The sequence below is a fragment of the Mustela erminea genome, chromosome 4, assembly GCF_009829155.1.
Source record: "Mustela erminea isolate mMusErm1 chromosome 4, mMusErm1.Pri, whole genome shotgun sequence".
Taxonomy (NCBI): Eukaryota; Metazoa; Chordata; class Mammalia; order Carnivora; family Mustelidae; genus Mustela; species Mustela erminea.
Window position 1 is genome coordinate 131,370,788 of NC_045617.1, and position 12,488 is coordinate 131,383,275.

The following is a 12,488-nucleotide window of genomic DNA, read 5'->3' on the forward strand; positions in this document are numbered from 1 at the left end:
TCTCCTAGACGCTCCTCTGGGGCTTCGCTCCACAGCGTGGTCTGGAGAGGTTTCTGTTAAGTTTTCAGGATCAGGGCTTGAGTTTTAATAGAGGAGACGGTGTTTCTCCTTCCCAGGAAAAACGGGGGAGATTCAGGAAGCGTTAGATGGACGAATCTTTCCAATTTGGAACCAATGAAAAGGACTTTCCAAATGTCCTTGGAAGCTGCTTCCCCAGCCGTGCTGTTTCCCTGCATCCCCTCAAAGTTGTTAATGATTAACTGCATTTTCTCTCTTCCAGGTGGGTCTGTTGTTTGTCTTGTTTGGGTGGACTTTGCCAGCCCCTGTACTTCGTTGCCGTCTTTGTCTCGTTTGCTCAGCAGGCTAGAACCCAGCCGGCTCCTGGGCAGCCCTGCCCAGGCCGGTACCAGCTTTGAGTCTAGGTAGAGGATAAAGATAGCATCACCCCTTTCGGTTTTCGTGTTGGCTGCGAACAGCTGCCACGCTCTGTATAGCTCTGAACATAGCATTTCATTCCAGAATTGCTGAAATTTTTAGTTTTCTGCAAGCCAGGGCTTAACCACGGAGTTTTTCACATTCAGACTTAAGAGTCTAGAATCTTCCTTTGAGAAACAGTTGCTGGTCCAGGAGTTTGGTAATGTTAGAGAACAGAGATGGGGGGCAGGGGCTGTTTTGTTTATGTTGTTTTAGTAAAGATCCCAACCCTTCCTTCCCTCTCCCTCACTTGAGATGGATGAATTTGCCTGGGTGCCCTAACAGACGTGTCGATAATTGAAGTAAATCTTGAGTCAGATCTAAACAAAAGAAGAAAGAACTGACCTAAAAAGAGCAACTCAACTCAGGCTAATTGAATCACAGGCAGAGTTGTCCAGACCAGCTTACTGTGGGAGAAGTGATGGCGGACCCCTGAGCTGGTGGTGGAAGGCTGCGTCCTTAATGATCAACTCCTGCAGGGGTGGAACCTGTGAAAGCCATTTTGGGTTGGGCGTTCTCTCTCCGCGGCAGAGACCTGGTGCCCTTGGTATTTGTAGGTAGAATCCCACTTGTTTCCTGTTCAGGAGAGCAGCTGTGTGTGTGAATTGGGCATCTGTTGAGAGAAACCTGACAGGCTTGCTTCAGATAGCGGGAGTAAAAGATGCCACCGTTTGAAATAACACGGGTTTTCCTTCCTTCTCTTTAGCCAGCTGTCCGGAGTGGGAAACAGGATGCCAGACTCACCCTGAGTGGGAGGCTGGGGTTCCAGGGATCAAACTCCCTGCTCCCCTGAGCCTGTTCTTAATCACAGTACCTCCAGTTCAGGATCACATGGTTGTAAATACCTAAGCTAACGGAGAGCCATTCCCCCCACCCTTCAGCATCATTGTCTCTGGCTGTTCCCGGGGCCTGCCGGTTTAGCCGCTGGGGAGGCCTTTATTGATCTCTGCCACTGTGCTCCCTCCCACGGCTCCCTGGGGCCCTCTGCTCCTTAAACCATCAATTCCCCTTTTCTGTTCCTCCTCCACACAGCATATGACCCCCTGCCTGTTTTCTTGAGATTACTAATCAGTAGAATACTTGAGTGCCTACTGTGTGTTCAGGATGAAGCTTATCCAGCTGGGAGCTTCTGGAGCAGCCCCTGGGATGGTTCCTTTCTGTGCTTTTGCGTCTTCCCAGGTGCTGAAGGGTCCTGCGCCTTCATTGCTGCTGCTTTCACCTCGATGCAGACGCCACACACTGCTCCTTCCTGGGGGAACCTCATTCCTGCCAGCCCTGTTTCCTACCTCCGTAGGCCAGACCCTCTTGGCTCTGTCTCGGGGCTCCCCCAGCACCGGCCCCGCCTCTCCTGGAGGGATGGATCCCCTGTGCCCTCAGAAGCTCCCGTTCTCACCTCTGTGCTAATCCCGGAGTACCCAGACCTGCCCTTCTATTCTTGTCATTTCTTCACTTTCCAGCTGTCGAAAAAAGCACTTAGCCTGACCACCTTCACCCTCAGAAACTTCTTCCCAGTCACCCTCCCGGGGCGGCAGGAAATCTAGCCCGTGACTCTTGCCACGTCCCTCCCCCGCCCCCCCCCCCCGCCCCTTCTCCCTCTGCTCCTCCATTGTATATCCAGCCTGCCTGCCTCTGTGTTTCCTTTGTTCCCATTTCTCGTCAGGCCTCCCTCCCCTGCAGTCGCGTTCCGTGTTCCAACAGGTTCTCTGAACACTGACATCATCTTCTCTGCCTACACCGAGCCCGCAGCCCCGCTGCCCCAGTTCCCCGCACCTCACCCCCACGCATGCCCGTCAGCAGGCCCCGGCCCCAGGGGCTCCTCGGGGTCCCTTGCAGCCTTGCTTCACGCCTCACGCCCCTCCACTCACGCACCCCAGTATTTCCCCCGGACGTTAACTTAGGATGGCCTAGACCTTACCTTCTTATCGCTGCTGCTTTCCCTCACCCAGGTGGTGAGCTTCTAGAACACCCCACACACACACCCCAGGTCTAGCGCTGGAGCCATAGTTAGCAGCTGAGGTGACCAACAAAAGCATTTTTATCATCACACCGTGTTTGAGGGCCTCAGGTGAAATATAGTTCCCTCCGAGTCAGTTGAAGGGTGATGGCTGCTCCCATTGGTTAATTTTTTCAAACAAGTTTGTTTCGTTTCGTTTTAACCTCTGACAGCTGGAAGGCCAGAAAAAAAAAAAAAAATTGGTTCATTTTCACCTTCAAAGACTACATGAGGGAACAAGGACCAAGTCAGCCCCCTTCGCCCCGCACCGTTTCGTCACTTTTCCCACTCCCCTGGTTGTGACTCTGGAATTTTATAGTTGATATAATCCTCCCTCTTATAGCCACTTTATTTTATTTATGCATGGGCAGTTTAAGTAAGGACTGTTTGGTGCATAGAGGGACCCAGTTTTAATTCTGGGCTTCTATTTAAAAGACTCACGAATGCCATTACCTTTTGTTAATTGCAACATAAACATTCTCCCCCGGACCACCCTCTGTTCTGGGACCCCTCTGAGAGTCCCAGGAATTGCTAGAGTGCCGGCCACATTTACACCTCTCCGTGGATCTTACAGAAATCCTCCTCCGTGCCTTTGATGGCCCAGAGGGGGTGGTAACGGGCCCTCAGAAAGTTTTAACATAATAGCACCAGGAACTAACTTGGTTCTAGCAGCGCGGTTCCTGGAGTAACTGGGTTGGGTGGGGGGAGGACAAAACCACAGAAATGGTGACAGAAATGGGGATCCCCATGATCTCCCCCACTTCCTGTAGGATGAATTCTGTCCTAAAATTGTAGCTGTTTGTAGTAGGCATTGGGGGATTGATTTCACTCAGTTAATTATTAAGTCACTGCCATGTAGGACATGACTGATCTCATCCTCACAAGAGAAAGGAGCATTTGAAAATCAGAACAAATTTATGGACTCTTCCCCCAAAAATGAATACTGCAAATTTTAGACACAGTTTCGAGGGCATATGAATTTTTATTTAAATCCAGTTGGAGGGGCGCCTGGGTGGCTCAGTGGGTTAGGCTGCTGCCTTCGGCTCAGGTCATGATCTCGGGGTCCTGGGATCGAGTCCCATGTCGGGCGCCTGCTTCTCTCTCTCTCTCTCTGCCTGTCTGTCTACTTGTGATCTCTCTGTCAAATAAATAAATAAATAAATAAATAAATCTTTAAAAAAAAAAATAAATTCAGTTGGTAATTTGATTAACATATACTGTACTATTAGCTTCAGAGGGAGGGTTTGGTGATTCCGCAGTGGCTTACAACACCCAGTGCTCTTTTCCTCATGTCTCCTTCGAGGGTATGAATCTTGTACTTGTCTGTAGAGTGAGGCTGCCAACCTGAGCATCTCACCCCTTCATCAGCCCATGTTTAGCTTAGAGTGAACTGAACAGACGCCTACTGTGTGCCAGGCACAGGCTAGAGATACTTAAATTGAGGGAGGAAGGCAGGGCAACCGTTTCATATCTTAAGGAGTGCTGTGTGACTGTTTTCTTTTTTTGTGTATTAAATTTTTTTAAATTAGAAAATCAAGTTTATGATGATACTAAATTACACCTTTCTTTTAAACATCACTGTATTCCCATGACCCATATCTCATTTCTGGTTGCATCGTCCAGGCTTTGTCCATAAATATTGCTCATAACATAGAATGCTCAAAGGCACTGACTTGCTTTTTAAACTTGATCTGATTTTGTAACCATTTTCCCTTGTTTGTACACATTGACCTTCATGTCAGAGGTGGGACCAGGTCTGAGCAGGTTTGGGGTAGATGGGGCAGGGTGGTGATGACTCACCAAGAAGAAATCAGTCTGGCTTAGGAGATGTCCCTCTGTTGTTGGTTTCATGGGTGATTTCCCTTTATGCATTGAAACTCGGGTAAACTCTGGGAAGAAAGAAAACTCATAGCCAAGTGTATTACTTCTGGGATCAGCTCACTTCTTTCTCACGCCTGCAGGTAAAACCATGCCAGATCATCCTTACTCCTGCTCCAGGGCTTAAAAACCCCAGGAAGCAAACCAATGAAGGACAGCAGTCTAGTAACCCAAGATTACTGGAGGAAAAAAAAATACCATAAACCTACACTATCCAGTACAACAGCTGGTAGCCACATGTGGCTATTTAAATTTAAATTAAACTTAAGTAAAATTTAAAAATGGAGTTCCTTAGTTCCATTAGTCTCCGTTCAGGTGCTCAGTGGCCACGCGTGGTTAGCGGTTACCATATTGGGCCGCCCAGACAGAGGCCATTTTCATTGTTGGAGAACTTTCACCTGGACTTCGCTGTACTAGATGCTGTCAGTTCCGCAGACCGGGAGTTTTATAGGATAGGCTGTTTGAAAGAGAGAGGAGGATGGATTTTGTTTTACATGTGGTACAGTTCTGGGTAGACTTGTAACCTGGGAGTTAGGCTCTGTGCCCTTCCCCCAACATCAGCAGTTTACGTCAGTGTTCATTAGCAGAGTCAGTTTGACAACGAATACTTCTGTTTACATGGCTACATATGTTATGTATTCCATTCAAGCACGCGTGTTTCATCTTCCTGCGCCTCGTAGCCCCCTGCCCTCCTTTTCCACCTCCTCCAGAACCTTCTTTATTCCCATCTGCTTCTTTTCTGGCTCTGGGCATGGGAGGTTTTCTCTGGGGCAGAACTTTTCTCTTAATCCTGCTGCGGGATAACCAGTCCCTTCCTGCTGTGCTCTCTTTATGCTCTCCTTGTACTGGGAATTTTTTTTCTGTATCTCTGTTAACTGCCTTGCCACCCACTCTTTTGCCCAAGCAGAAGCCCAGTATCAGCCTCATCCTCACCCTCATTCCATGGCGAGGTCCGGCCCTTGGTGATGTCTTTGTGGATCCCACAGTCCTACTGTCTGTCCCTCATACGGCAGTGGCCTCCTAACTGGGTTACGTGCCTCTAATTGTCCATTTCTTTAACTGCCGCCAAGAACTTTTTAAAAATATGGGTCGTATTACTTCGTCTCACAATTTTTTGTTTTTTTGGAAAGGGAAGGGGTGGACCTTCAGTGGGTTCTCATAGCCGCAGGATGAAGTCCGTCCCTGTGGATGGAACTTTGACACCAGCATAGTTTGGCCACCCCATCCCTGCCCTTTGCCCTGCTCCACTCTCCCTCCTTTCAGATGTCACATGGCATATAGCCTGATGGCTCCCAAGGGTTTTGTTTTTAGGGTCTAGAAACTCAAGGCAAAACTTATGCAGGTAGACTCAAGGGGTGGCTTTTTTTTTTTTCTTTTGCCATAAAGAAATCACCATTAATAACCAGTCTCAACCATCTCATTGTAAAAGGGGGCACCTGAACCTCAGAAAAGAATGCATTCAGCATTGTGAGTATCCCAGCAAACTGTCTGTTTTTCCTTATTTTACTTGAGGAGGGTGAAAACATAGGCACGCAGCAGCTTGCGCTTTCGTGACGCCACGACCGGTCCAGACCTCTTGGGTCGCTGTACATTTCCTTCTAACTGGAACGCCCTGTCTTCCGAAAGCCAGATCTTTTCTGTAAGCTCATCTTTGCTTCTGCCCTACTGCCCTCATGCTTGATGACTTACACCTTGGGAACCTGTCAGCCCTAAAGTGCTTGGCTCATGATTTACTTTCCCATGGATTGAAATTTACCTTCTTGTGCCCTGTCTCCTCAATTTCCAGGCCAGGGGGCTCTGTCCTACAGCTCCTGGTGGCTTTCATCTCTGGGAGGTCCGTACACTAACGTCTCAGAATGGCCACCACACTGCCTCAGGTTTTCCAGACTGATACCAAAAATCACCCTGCTTCAAGGGCACAAAGAAAGTACAGAACATCTTCAGCAATGCATTTTAACCCTTTGCCGAGAATGCACATTTTCTGTGCACTCTTCCTGGACTTTGGCTTGAATTCACAGAAAGCAGCAAGGATGGGCCTGGAAGTCAGACCCCAGGAGACTAAGGAGACTCAGTTTTTAAAGTGAAATCTGCCTAGTGGCTAAAGCCATAGTAAATAAAGTAGGGAGAAGCTGTGAAAGTCGTGAGCCTGGCAGATCTGGCAGATTAACGTGTCCCTCGGTTTTCTGTTTCTCCAAGCTAAAAAAATTTAAAGGAGCATTTGCCTCATGTGAGTAATCACATTTGATTATAAATTCGGGTTGTACAGAATACATGACTTGCACCAGTAGCATGGTCCTTTCGAGATCTTTATATCAGATAGAACTGGAATTACTTTGCCTGTCTTCCAGACTCTAGTCCTGTTGAATGAATCTCAGCCAATAGGGTTTAAAAAAAAAAAAAAAAGTTATCACAATTAGTAGCTTCTTGTGGGTGAAACCCTAAAAGGATTATTCTTGCCTTGGCTAGAGCATAATGTTAGGGTTAACTACAAGGAATAAAGAGACAGTAGACACTTTCTCCCCCAACATCTCTTTCTTGCAAACAGCATTTTTTTCTGTAGTCAGGTAGCAGATCATTGTATAATCTCTTAGGCCTTTCTCCCTTCCCGGCCTTAGGAAGACTCTGTTTCCAGATTGGGAACATGCCAGGATGTCACCGGCCTCTACAGAGTTTATGGAAAAGTGTCAGTTACAATTCCAAATCCGTTAAGTAACCGGGGGCCACACTCTGGAGTTCTGGTTTGACTTCTGCATTGCAGTGGTGGGCCCGGCAGAGCATGAAATTGGGTTTGTGTGAACATGTGCGTGCCTGGGTGTAGGGGACTGCCTTTTCTTTCCAGAATTGCAGTGAAGCATCTGAAAAGGTCTCTGAGAAAGTTTCCTCGGGCACATTCAGTGAGCAGGGTAGATGCCCTTGTTTCGCAAGTTTTCGCTTCTCTTTGTCTGTACAGGTTGTTCTGACTTCATGGCTGGGAGGAAACGGAGGACGTTGCAGAGCGCCTGCTGTTTGGCCCGTGGGGCCGAGCCAGGGAGCTGGCTCCTGTTCAGTGACAGGCCAGCGACAGGGCCGAGCCCCATGGCAGCGGGAGAAGGGCCACACAGAGTGCAGCCTCTTGCGTTTTATGTGGGGACCATGTGGCTGAGCTGGTCTTTCTATGCTCTTGTTTATTATCTGGGCCTCATAAAGAGGGATCCTAAAAACACTGGCTCGGTCTTAGAGTGATGGCACAGAAATTTGTGTTGCAAATGTCACGTACGGCCTGGTTTGGCCTGGTTTCCGTCACTCGTTGGCCTGGGGTCTAACCTATGGCCTTGCCTACTGCCATCACTCCGCCGCCTGGCCCCCCTCCCTCCCCCCAACCCTGAACCCTCTTCCTTGGGAGATTGTGAGGGGCTAAGGGGGATGTAGACAAGGAAGTTTTTCTTCTTTTTATTTGACTTTGTGAAGACTTTTTTCTTCTACTCTGGGAACTCTGGTGGACTGTTTGAAACATCTGATCGTGTCGTTCTCTGAGACCATTTACCTCACATACGCTGGTGTGATGCCAAGAAGATGGAACTCACAGCCTCGAATGGCAGGGAGTTGGGGTCCTCTGTGCTCTGATGGGTGAACTCCTGGTCGTCCCATCACATAAGTGGCATGGCTGTCCCATAGTAGCCTTGGTCCGCCACAAAAATAGGAGTTTGCCGTCATGGCCAACCTTGATGTTCACAGGAATGCTTGTGGTGGTCAGAGCAGGTGAGAGTTTGAGCTGGGGACCTATGCCTTCTAGCATAGCCAAGTCTCATACACAGAGCTTGGCCTGTGGTCAGAGGTCAGCGTATCCTCACGCTGCAGATGATGGGTGCTGTGTGTTCCCAGGCTTCTGCGAGAAAGCACATGGCATACTGCTCTGTGTTCCAGCGGCTAAAGGATGGGATTCAGTGCCTCTGAGTTACTATAATAATAATAGTGGAAACTCAGAGTTTAACTTGAGCTACTGTAGGTAGCATCTAAGGTTTCTGGACATTGGCGAAGGTGGCCCTTACATTGGCGGCCGACTGGAAAGTGAGTTCTCTTGCTCGGAGGCAGTAAGCCTCCCACACCGAGGCACTAGGAGTCCTGGTACATTGGACTTGGAGGCTTTCAACGCTGGAGCTGAAATGGATGCTGGGTAGGTGTTGCTCAGGCATTGTTCCAAGGTTCTGGAGGCCAGTCATATTTTAAACAAGTCCAACAGCCCCTCGGAGGGCGCTGCAGGAAATCCAGCCCTTGGCTTGGTGTAGTTGCGTGGTCAGCGGGAGATAAAAGGGCGGACTGTTGGAGGCGAGGCCCCTCCTATCACTGGATGGCAAACTGTTAAGCGAAGATAAAAGGAAAGGGTAGGGATGTTCTTTTCCAACGCCACGAGGGTGCCTTTATCACAGGCATTCAAGTAAAATGAAGGGGGTGAGCGGAGGGAGCGTTACGACTGCAGGTGGTCTCAAGAACTTCATTCGAGAAACAGGACGTGGTTACACGCGGAGACAATTTTGTGTCAAAATATGGGTAGAGGCCGGTCTTTTTTCAGCTGAGATCCCCACTTGACTGGGGATGTTTGTAATACACTGCTTAAGTTAATTCGGCATGCACCAGGGTTTCTAAACTTTGTGCTCCAGAAATTTCCCTTCTGGGGGCTCTCTCGAGACGCGTCAGGCCCTTCCGGGGCTGGGCAGATGTCTGGAATGGTCCCGGTCTGCCATTGAGGCCCCAGGGGCCAGGACCTATGATCTCTAACCACTGAGTCTCCTCTTAGGCTCCCTGCTGGTACTGGCCCAGTGCTCAGTGAGCTGGTGTTCATCTCCCCCTTGGAGGTCTTCCTTCCTGTTCTTTGTCACTCAGGAGGGAAGTTGAGGGGCTTGCAAAAGGTTCTCAGGGGTCAGGATGGGACTTGTCCTGTGATCCCGCACTGAAGGGCCTGGGCAAGCTCGGTGCCCCATGTACGCTCAGACGCAAACCAACAGTGGGCTTGGGGTGCTCTATGGTCCTTTGGGACCCTGCTGGGGCTGTGGGGCTCTGCCCTTTGTGCAGGGGCCACAGCAATGCAGTTAGATACCCCAGGGGAGTGCAGTTGTCGGGAACTGATCACCTTCTTAGAGGCTCAGGGCAGAAACGCCAGGAGGGCCTCTATGGCTCGTACTTCCTCCAGGACCCTGTGCTCATCTCCCCGCAGAGAAGCCAGCCTCCCGAGCTGCCTCTGCTGGCCGGCTCCTTAGGGCTGGGGCTCGGAGACCGGTGCCATGTGGCACCTGCCTTCCTGGTGCCCCGTCCTGCCCCCAGAGTAGCTTCTTGGTTTGGGCTCAGTGTTAAAGGAAAACCACTTGCTTGCTGATGTTTTTGGCTGGCTGGCTGGCGATAAACACTTGTCAGCCGCTTATATCTCAGAGTATTTGTTTTTCTTCGTAGATATAGGGGTGAATACTTTTCTTAGAGGCAAAAGCTAGGGGAAGAGGTCATCCATTAGAGGGCATAGCAGGCAGGCCATGGAACACCTGGTTGCCTGGGCATGGTGCAGTCATTCTCAGCTGGCCGTTTGTAATGTCTGATCGCCCACTGTGAGATGTTGCCCAGAGCCGACCCTTTTTCCAGTGGGCGAGGGAAGAGGGGCTCTCCTTCCACTGCCTTCTCTGAAGCATTTCGGAACAATACATCTGTCTCCCAGAAAGCAATTTTGGTTTTATAAGGGCTGTCCCCCTGAAATGGCCCTAAGTTCTGGGAGCTGGAAGGCCAGATCCGAGGTTACCCATCTGCCTGGAGTGGGGGGTGGGGGTGGTCAGCTTGCATCCAGCTTCTCGAGTCGGGGAGAGAGTGGAGAATCCTGTTTCTGCAGCCCCTTTACCCAAGCGTGTCTGAAAGGCCAGCCCCGCAACCTCAGGGCCTGTGAAAGAGTTGCAGGATATTGCCTAAAACTCTCTGCAAACGGCTGCTGAACTTTACCCCAGCCTCCTCCTCCTCCAAGCTGTAAATGTGATTAAAGGCACCCAGACCCACTTCAGGGAGGGTCTGGGGCCAGTGGCTGGTTGTCAGCCGCCCTGCACTCAGGTGGCACAGCTGAGAGGGAGAGGTGCTGAAGCACTGGGGAGGAGTGAACCAGAGCCCGCAGCAGCCCGCAGCACCCGCTTCCTTGATTAAGCAAATGCCGAGCTGCCCAGGATTTGTTTCCCCTGCGAACTGAAGCTGGAGGGGTTTTATTTCCTGCTCTCCCTGCAACATTGGAGTGAGCCAGCCAGTGGGGCAGCAGCTGCTCTGCCCCTTGTCCTTAATGAGATTGCATTCGTGATAAGCTCAATTATCTTTCAGGGTTAAACTGGGGGGCTGGAATGGAAAATTCTAAAGATCCTCAAACTGACCCCTCCCCTGAAAGCGTTGGCAATAGGGGAAGCCCTTGGAGGAGTCTAGGAGTGGGGGGGGGGTTGGCTCAGGGGCTGGGGAAGCTGGGACGCTGGGAGCTCAATGGCGTGACACGGGCAGCTGGTGTTGGCAGGTGCTGTACCTGGAAAGGGTCTTCGGGAGTATTCCTTGGATTGCTTTCTGTGCTGTGAAAGCAGCATGACTAGCTTCGTTTTCGGGACGTGAGCTGAGGTTCACGTACCTGGCGCCGCTGGCGGTAAGCAAAGCTTTTATTTCAGTTCAACAAGACTTCAGACTCCGCACCTTACGCTCTTTTAAATCCTACTTCTGGAGTGGATTCTCCTCGCTCCTGCTTCTGAATCTGATGGGATTAGGAGAGAGGGAAGGTCCTCTTCCCCTGTATAGAAATCTGAAAGTCAAAAGGATGATCGGGTGATCATCCTCTGTTATTCAGCCTCTGTTTGCCTGCTTCCAGGGACAGCAGGCTCCTTACTGCGCCTCATTCTGTCTGTGATCAGGGCTAGTTCAGAGCTCTGGCGTAAAGGATTATGGGGTCCCAGGCCTGCTTCTTTGTACAGATGTCATTCATGCTGTGGGGGCACGTGAGGAGAGGGTGAGCTGCCTACCCCCACCCCCGCTTGGGAGGCCTTCAAGGTGTCTCCCGTTCTTTCTCTTTGATGGGCTGAACATGTCTGGTTCCTTCAGGCATTTCTTGTTTTCCCCCTAACTTGATTTCCCAGTGCTCATGGCTCTTGGAATGGTCTTTCCATGATCATCATCCTGGTACAGAGGAAGGTGTAACAATTTTGGAGTTGGCAACCCTGGGCTAGATAAAATCCCGGCCCTGCTCCCTAGGAGCTGCTTAATAGCTGGCAAGTAACCTCACCATTGCCTCACAAGGTTTGGGGAAGGAGTCACATAAAGTACCTAACAAATTTTCTAGCCCAGAGTCTGTGTCACAAAGGGTCAGTGCCCCCCCCCCCCCCAGTTACTGGGGAAGGAGGTGCTCTGAAAGACCGTCATTGGAAGTACACCAGACCTCTGACAGACCCTTACTTAAATCCTGTTTTCTATTATAGCAATAGTCTTCTCTTTTTAAACTCCTCAGCAGAGGTGTGATGTGGAGGCCTCTCCCTACCCTTTCCTGATAAGGCCGAGGCACAGCGTAGGGTGGGGTAGGGTGGGGGCTTCTCAGCTCAGTCCCCCGAAGGGAGACTTGTTCTGGCTCAGGCCAGAAGAGCCTTTTGTGCCCTGGGGGTAGGTGATGCTTCCCACGCCCAGCTTGAGTGCTCCCTTAGTTAGGCCCCCCTGGCCTGCCCACCGCGGTCCTTCTCACCTGCTTCCTCAGGCCCAGTAGGGAACCAGGCTCACTTCTGCTAAGTTGGGCAAGGAGGTGATGAAATACCAGATCCCAGCAGCCAGTTTAGAGAAAGCCCAGCTCACCTGGAGAGAGAGGGACAGGGCCGGGCCCCATGGGCCGCAGGGAGGGTGGGGGGTGGGGTGGAAGGGGCCTCCCGGACGGCCAGGGCACTGGGGAGCAAATGGCTGCCGTGTGGCAGCTGTGACTTGGCTTCGCATGTCTGGCGGGAGTTCGATCCTGTCAGTGAGACGTGCTTCCGGGAGAAGAGTTGTAAAGCACGCCTCCGGCTGCTTCCAGGTCTCAGTGACGACCCAGAAGCTTATACGCCGCACTTTGCCCCACTTCCTTCGAAGAAGCCAAGAGCCCTGTGGAGACATACAGGAAGAAGAGTAGGGTCCCACGGACGGTTTCATA

General features: G+C 50.7%; 1 protein-coding gene and 1 long non-coding RNA gene across 2 annotated transcripts in view; one reads left to right on the plus strand and one right to left on the minus strand.

Annotated features, from left to right (window-relative positions):
- Positions 1 to 12,488, plus strand: part of RREB1 (ras responsive element binding protein 1) — a 127,348-nt gene that overhangs the window by 40,322 nt on the left and 74,538 nt on the right. The gene's annotated exons all lie outside the window — the stretch shown is intronic.
- Positions 1,358 to 11,672, minus strand: LOC116589111. The gene is made up of 3 exons (XR_004285203.1): positions 10,956 to 11,672; positions 4,268 to 4,802; positions 1,358 to 2,640 (listed from the first exon to the last, which is right to left on the minus strand). It is a non-coding gene; the product is annotated as an uncharacterized LOC116589111 (long non-coding RNA).